Raw genomic sequence first — 8214 nt, forward strand, 5'->3', positions numbered from 1 at the left:
TGTGTTGGAAGGGGTGTAAGCTTTACCTTTGGTGCTTCATTAGCCTCCTTTGCAGTGGCCACATCTAATGCATCTAGAAATTGCTCCTCCATGTCCCTGTTTTCCTTGTTCTCATTCAACTCAAAATCATGATTAGTATAGAATAATTCGTTACGCATATCAGAGACAATGGAATCAACAGTGTCAACCATCATGCAATTATCAGAATTAGAACAAGGATGTTTCATAGTTTTATTTAAATCAAAATCTAAAACCTCCTTTCCTACTTTCAATGAAATCTTGGCACCCTTTACATCAATAAGGGCCCCCGAAGTAGCTAGGAAAGGACGTCCTAGAATTATAGGTATATGAACATCCTCATCCATATCTAGGACCACAAAGTCAACAGGTATGACAAACTTCCCCACCCTTAGGGGAACATCTTCCACTTTACCCTTTGGAAATTTGATCGATCGATCGATCGGCTAATTGAAGGGATATGTTAGTGGGAAGAAGTTCTCCTATATTTAATCGTTGATAAACAGAATATGGCATGAGACTAACGCTAGTTCCAAGATCACAGAAAGCATTATCAATATTCATTTTGTTTATAGCACAAGGGATTGAAAAGCTACTCGGATCTCCTAACTTAGGAGGCATTTTGTTCATTATTATAGCACTACAGTGTTCAGTGAGGTTAACAGTTTCTACCCCTTCACAGTTTCTTCTACCACTCAATATATCTTTTAAAAACCTAGCATAGTTAGGCATTTGCTTGATAGCATCAGTGAATGGTATAGAAAGGTGGACTTCTCTCAAGGTCTCTAAAAACTTCCCGAATTGGGCATCTAGCTTATGTCTCACATATTTTTGGGGGTAGGGGAGTCTATGTAATAGGTCGGGTTCATTGGTTTGTGCTCCCACCTGTTCCTTTGGGACCTCATTAATTTTATCTTTTTCTCTGGTCCTCTCATCCTCACTTCCTACAACATTATCAGTGATAAGTGGAGTCACAAGTTGACTCCTAGGGGGTACTACTTCATCGCTCCCCCTCAATGTCTTTCAACTCCTAGTGGTGATAGCATTTACAGAGTTTTTAGGGTCAATACCTTGAGGCGGTAGTTTTGAAACTCCAACCCCATCTTTTATAGCACTAGCCAACTGAGAAATCTGGGTTTCAAGCATCTTATTATGTGTCATCACTTCACTAAACTTTTTATCAGTGGTGGACATAAAAGTGTTGAACATTTTGGCCTGGGACTCCATCATTTCCTCCAAGCTAGATCTCTGTGGTGGTCCATGAGCATAATAATTATCATTTGTAGCTCGGGAACCACGCACATTAGATTGTTGGGGATTTTGATTAGAGTACCCCTTATTATTATTCCAGTTTCCCCTGTTATTAATTCTGTTTCCCCCTTGATTGAATTGCCCTTGGGAATTATGATTCATTTGATTACCCTGTTGGTATTGGTTTTGATTTCCAAAACCACCATGTTGATTATAGGGTCCTTGGGAATTTTGGTCCCTTTGGCCCCTATTTCCCCACTGGTTTTGATAATCAAAATCATTACCTCCCTGATTATAATTGTTCCCTCTTTGATTAGGTGGCAGATATCTATTATTGTCATTCCTAGGTCCGTTATCATAAGACATAGCATTGACCTGTTCATTATTATATCTATTACCATCATTATTATTAGGATCATATGAGGGATCAAAATTACAAGCATTAGTATAATGATCATAAGACCCACAATTTTCACAGAAAATACATCCTACAGGCATATTAGAAACGGAAGGATTAGGATTCATACCTCTCCCCTTAGATTGGGAGGGAAGATCTTGCAATGGCACGGAATCGAGCTTGGCTTTAATCACTGACATCTCCTTCCCGAGGTTCGTAATTTGTGATGTCAGGTTGCTAATGGCATTGAGGTGGTCCACTGAATAGACCGCTCCTCCACTCTTGTTCACAGCATCTCGCTCGCCGTCTTGCCAATCCATGTGGTGTCGTACCACATCTTCGATAATATCTATGACTTGCTCTTCAGTTTTGTTCATTATTGGGCCACCTGCTCCCGCATCCAAACTGGTCTTCCCTTGAGGACTCAATCCTCCATAGAAAATCTGTAAAACTTGATATGTTGGGATTCCGTGGTGTGGGCACTCTCTTTGGTACTCCTTGTACCTTTCCCATGCTTCATAGATCGACTCCCCACTCCTTTGCCGAAACCCTTGAATCAAGGCTCTAGCATCGGCCGTCTTCTTTTGAGAATAGAATCTTCCCAAAAATGCTGTCGTGACATCATCCCAAGTGTGTAGAGAGTTCGGCTTCACCTCCTTCTCTAACCATTCGAGAGCTCTCCCAATAAGTGAAAAGGGGAAAAGCTTCAATCTCACGAACTCTTGATTCACCCCATTAACCTTGATGGTATTGCAGTACTTCTCAAATTCGTTCAAATGAGCCAAAGGGTTAAATCGGTCGCCATTTTGACAAGGGTTAAATCGGTCGCTACAATCTAACTCTCAATCAAACAATACTTATACGAACACCCTATAACCAAGTACAATGGCAAATAAAGGTTCGATCCACGAGGAACGAGAGTAATTGCAAATCAATCTTAAACCTAAGCTAGTTCGAAATCAATGGAAAATGGTGTTCTAAAATACTACTAATAAGATGGAATAAATCAATAAACTAAGACACTAGGGAGAACGGGAATTCACCAAACCATCGGTAACTACGCAACAAGGAATCACAGAGACAAACAGGATATGCAAAGACTATAAGTCTGATCAATATCATGTGATAGGAAGACAACGGGAAATACTAAGCTTGGATTTCTCATGCACTTAACATTACTCGATACATAATCAAACCACATTCAATAATGAAATACTCAATTCACAATCTCTTGTTCAAATCAAGGATATCATGCAATCAAATTCAAGATTCTAGGTTAGCTACTCCTATTCTAGGTTAACGAGAAATACTAAGCTTGGATTTCTCATGCACTTAACATTACTCGATACATAATCAAACCACATTCAATAATGAAATACTCAATTCACAATCTCTTGTTCAAATCAAGGATATCATGCAACCAAATTCAAGATTCTAGGTTAGCTACTCCTATTATAATGAATTAACATGCAATCGCATATAATCAATTTAATCACAATCCGTTTATCAAAATCAATCCTCAATTACATAGATTACCTAGGCCGGGTTTCATCCCGAAACCCTAGATAGGAGACTACTCACACATATTCATAATCAAAGCAATAATGAATTCCAAAAGCATAATAGATATAAACATGAATTCTGATTAAGGAATAATAAAGCTTGATTAATAAACAAGAATGAATAATACCAATTGTATTGATGCGAATCAATGGAAAAGTTCAGAACTTTGATATCCGTCGTCAATGAATAATACAAAGAATCTTCGCAAATCTTGCTTCAAATCAATCCAAGAAAACTAAAATCTCTAGAAATATCTCTAAGAAAACTAATGAATCTCTAATACTAAGAACGTTCTCCAATAACTCTCTACAAAGGCTCTCAAAACTATCTCTAAAAATGTCTCCGGAATCCTCTTAAAGTTGGGCCTTATATACGTCTTCTAATGCGGAGAAGTCAAGCGCGCAGTTAACCCTAGATCAGCACGGTCGTGCTGTATTTGGCACGGCCGTGCTAGCTTGTCAGTAAGTAAACCGGGTTTCAAATTGGCACGGCCGTGCTATATATGGCACGGCCGTGCTAAAAATGACACGGCCGTGCTGAATATGCTCTAGCACGGGGCTCATACTGAAGCTGACACGGGCACGGGCAACATCTGGCACGGCCGTGCTAATGGCCTGCACGGCCGTGCGGGTGCGTGGATACTGACACGGCCGTGCTATTGGCTTGCACGGCCGTGCTGCCTTGCCTGGGGTTGCTTGCTTATAGGCCAGCATGGGTGTGCCTATGGTAACACGGCCGTGCTGCCTGTGCTATGTAATCAATGCACGGCACTTGAACTTCCTTAACTCCTCGGACTCCGGTCAAGGCTAGCTCGGTTACGCATCAAGGGCTCGGGATCCGATTAAACTCGGTTGATATTACCTGAAAACACATCAAAAACAAACCGAAAACCCGTGAAGCACGTAATATGGGGAACGTAAGCATAACAAGGTAATAATCGGCCAAAGCGGCCCCAAATACATCCAAAATCATCCTAAAATATGCTCTAAAGCGCGCCCTAAAGTGCGCTTGTCAGTCAACTCCAATAAGTCTGGAACCATGACTAGAAGTTCGGGGATGAAGGTACAAATCCAACCTAAAAGAGGATTGAACCTGCCCTAATAATAGACCTCTACTTTATTCTACTCGTATTCAACAATAAATATCAAGCAACATAATATAAATCATAATTATAATAATCATGTTAAAGCATAATAATAGCAAGATCATAGGCATGATACTAACAAGATTAATAACAAACCCTAGCATGTCACCAATAGCCCTATCATGATACTAACATGAATATTAGGAAAGAGAATAGGAAGCATCACATAAATCATAATAAGCATATTTGATATTATAATCTTTACCCTAAACATGATACTAGGAAGATCAAAACACCCTAACATGACACTAGGAAGATCAAAACACCCTAGCATGACACTAGGAATCATAATAACAACCTAGACATGATTTCTATATCATAATATCAATGCAAACAATCAAAGCACTTACTTGGATGCCTCGTATCTGTTTCTAATAACAAAAACACGCGTTAGTAACTTCAAGGAAAATATACACGCGTTAGTAAATGCAGCGCCAAACACGCGCCTGTCGCCAGACGCGCCAGGCGATAGACATGGCGTATGGTGTTGCAAATAGTTTTCCACGCGTTTTCTTATTTTGATTAAATTTAAGCGTACGAGAGGGTAAAACTTTATTTTCCTTAGAAACACTTCTTTTATTCTAATTAAAACTACTAAAAGTCAATTAAAGTCTATTTATCAATGCTTATCAAATTAAGATTCAAAAGAACCTTCTATAATATTCTAGAAGACTATAATCAATCCTAATCGCATTAGGAATGATAAATCAATAACAGGCCCTCCTTAGATCATTGGGCAGCATATAAATTTCAAACCGGGCCCAGTTTAGTAATTTGGCCATAACTTCCTCATTATTCATCGGAATTGGGCTTATAATATATCGTTGGAAAGATCTTTTTGAACCCGACCCAACTACACCATTATTAGACCCTTGCCACGGATCAAAACAAACTGGATTGGCTGTTTTCTTAAAATAGGTTTTTAAAAACAGAGAGAAAGAAAAGAATTAAAAAACTAACCGCAACACTAGACTTTCCACACTTTCACTTCATTCGATTATGATTCGACGTGAAAGGTACTCATCACTTGGTTTGGTTTGGGGAGACACAAATAGATGTCTACAACATCGTATTTCATTTATATTAGGAATAATTGCCTAGAATAATCCCTCTTTTGGGACGTCCTCTAAAATTAATTCCACATTTGGTTTATATTTAAATAATCTGACTTTTGTACTCAATCCACTTTAAATGGTCCGATGTGAACTGTAACCAGTTGAATAGGTAATTTTTTTAATTAAATCTAATCAACACGTGTCACAACGTTATTGGTAAAAAAAACTTTTAACTTTTATTTTTTTTAAAGAAAAAATTATTACTAATTAATATTTATTAACTTATTTAAAATCTATACTATATATTAAAAGGCGTTGTTAAGAACATCGATGTGCCACGTAGTCCCTTTTTGTTACGCCACGTCATCTTCCCAACATCTCATGATGCCACATCATCACTCAAATAATGCCACATCACCCAAGAAACCAACATTACTCCATATAAAAATGTAAGGACAAAGAGAATCGAACCCTCAACCTTTTATAACAAGAATAACTATTTCACCATCTAAGCCAATTACCAAGTGTGTAATTAATACGTAAAAAAAAATCATATAAGTGCAAACCACAAGGTTCTATTAAAAAAAGTAATTAAAAAAAAAACTCAATTTTAGTTTGACAGTGATAATAACAATTTTAAAAAGTCTTTAAAAAAATTTATCAATTTCACGTCTACAACAGTAGCAAGCCGGGGCAACGCCCGGGCTACTCACTATTTTCTATATTAAAAAGCGTTCCTAAAACTGAATATGTTCTACATGTCACCTTTTTCATGTTCGACACGTCAGCAATATGCACTACATGTCATTATAAACATGACATGTCACTTTCACATGTATTAGGTTTGCATCTAAAAAATGCTTACATCAAGACTTGAACTCAAGACCAACAAGTCTTAAGTAAGAGTCTTACCATCTTAGCTATTTGTTAATCGTTTTTTTTTTATCCAGCAAGATTAAAGTTAACTTGGATAAGTTAATTAATTTGTGTCTAATTATACTATATTGTTTCCATTATGTAATGATTGGGTTTAACAACTAAAAAATGTTTATAGCAAGACTTAAACTCGAAATCAATAAGTCTTAGGGCCTGTTCAATTCAGCTTATAATTACTTTCAGTTCAGTTTAATTCGGCTCCAACCAATTTGGTTCAGTTCAGCCCCAATCAGTTCAGTTCAGTCCAGCTCTTTATTTCCTTTTCTTATAAAATATTCATTTCAGCTCAGTTCGGTTCAATTTAATTTAGTTCAGCTCCAATTAGTTCAGTTAAGCTCTAATCAGTTCAGTTTAGCTCCAATCAATTCATTTCAGTTCAGCTCCTAATTTCCTTTTCTCATAAAATATTCATTTCAGCGCAAGACCAACAAGTCTGAAGTTAAGAGTCTTACCATCTTAGCCATTGTTAATTGTATTTTTTTTTATCCAACAAAATTATAGTTAACTTGGATAAGTTAATTAATTTGTTGCTTATTATACTATATTATTTCCATTATGTAATGATTGAGTTTAACAACTAAAAAATGTTTATAGCAAGACTTAAACTCGAAACTAATAGGTCTTAGGGTCTGTTCACTTCAGCTTAATTTCAGTTTAGTCCAGTTCTGATCAGCTCCAATCAATTTAGTTCAGCTCCAATCAATTCGTTTTAGTTCAATTCAGTTCAGTTCAGCTCCTAATTTCCTTTTCTCATAAAATATTCATTTCAGCTCAATTCAGTTCAGTTCAGTTTAGTTCAGCTCCAATTAGTTCAGTTCAGCTCCAATCAGTTCAGTTTAGCTCCAAGCAGTTCAATTCAGTTCAGCTCCTGTTTTCTTTCTCTCATAAAATATTCATTTCAGCTCAGTTCAGTTCGGTTCAACTCTAATCAGTTCAATTCAGCTCTGTTCAGTAAATGTAATAGACCCTTACTATCAAAACAATCGAATTTGTTAGTAAATTAAACAAGTACAAACTAGCAATCCGGGGCATCGCCCGGGCCACACAGTAGTTAACTTTCTTAAAACTCAGTTAAGCTCTATTTTTTGATGTGGACACGAAAAGTGGAAAGTAGGTTATAGTTTAGCAAAATAGGTTAGGAATTGGGTTTGTTTATGAGATGTAATGGGATTGAATATGGATTTAAGCACTCCAAAGACTATATACTCAACCCGACCAGTGATGGCGGTGATAGGTTGTTCATCATTGGATTTGGTTTTAGGGAGACATTTTTAGGTGTCTACACTTAGGGATTTTCTTTTCAGCACTAACCATCATAGCATGCAACTCATTCATAGTCTTTGCAGCATCAGAAATATTAAAGTTCATGATAAACTGGTTGAAATTAAAGTTTTTGGAAGTGAGTGGAGAATGATGTCAGTTGCCATCTCATCACTGTATGGTTGCCCCAGTTTATTGATATTTTTAATAAAGACGGTCATTTTAAAACATGATCATAAACTGTGGTACCCTTCTCCACCTTACGATTTAGAATATCTCGATGGAGATCATACCTTTCAACTCTAACTTGTTTCTTAAACAATGCTTTGAGTTCTTGCATTATGATGTATGCATCATGGTCCTCTTTGAAGACTAGGCTTCATAGTAGCAATCATCAGGCAAGTGATAGGCACAGCCCTGACAAGAGTTTCCTTATGCTTACATATCTCTGTCGACGTAGCATCTTCTAACAAAGGTCCTGGCAATGGGGTGTTAATGACATCCTCTCTACCTTCTAATTTCAAAACAAGCCTTAACCTTCTTTCCCAGTTGAAAAAGTTAACCCCTATCAAGCTATCCTTCTCAAGGAA

This window comes from Chenopodium quinoa, unplaced genomic scaffold (genome assembly GCF_001683475.1).
Source record: "Chenopodium quinoa cultivar QQ74 unplaced genomic scaffold, ASM168347v1, whole genome shotgun sequence".
Lineage (NCBI taxonomy): Eukaryota > Viridiplantae > Streptophyta > Magnoliopsida > Caryophyllales > Amaranthaceae > Chenopodium > Chenopodium quinoa.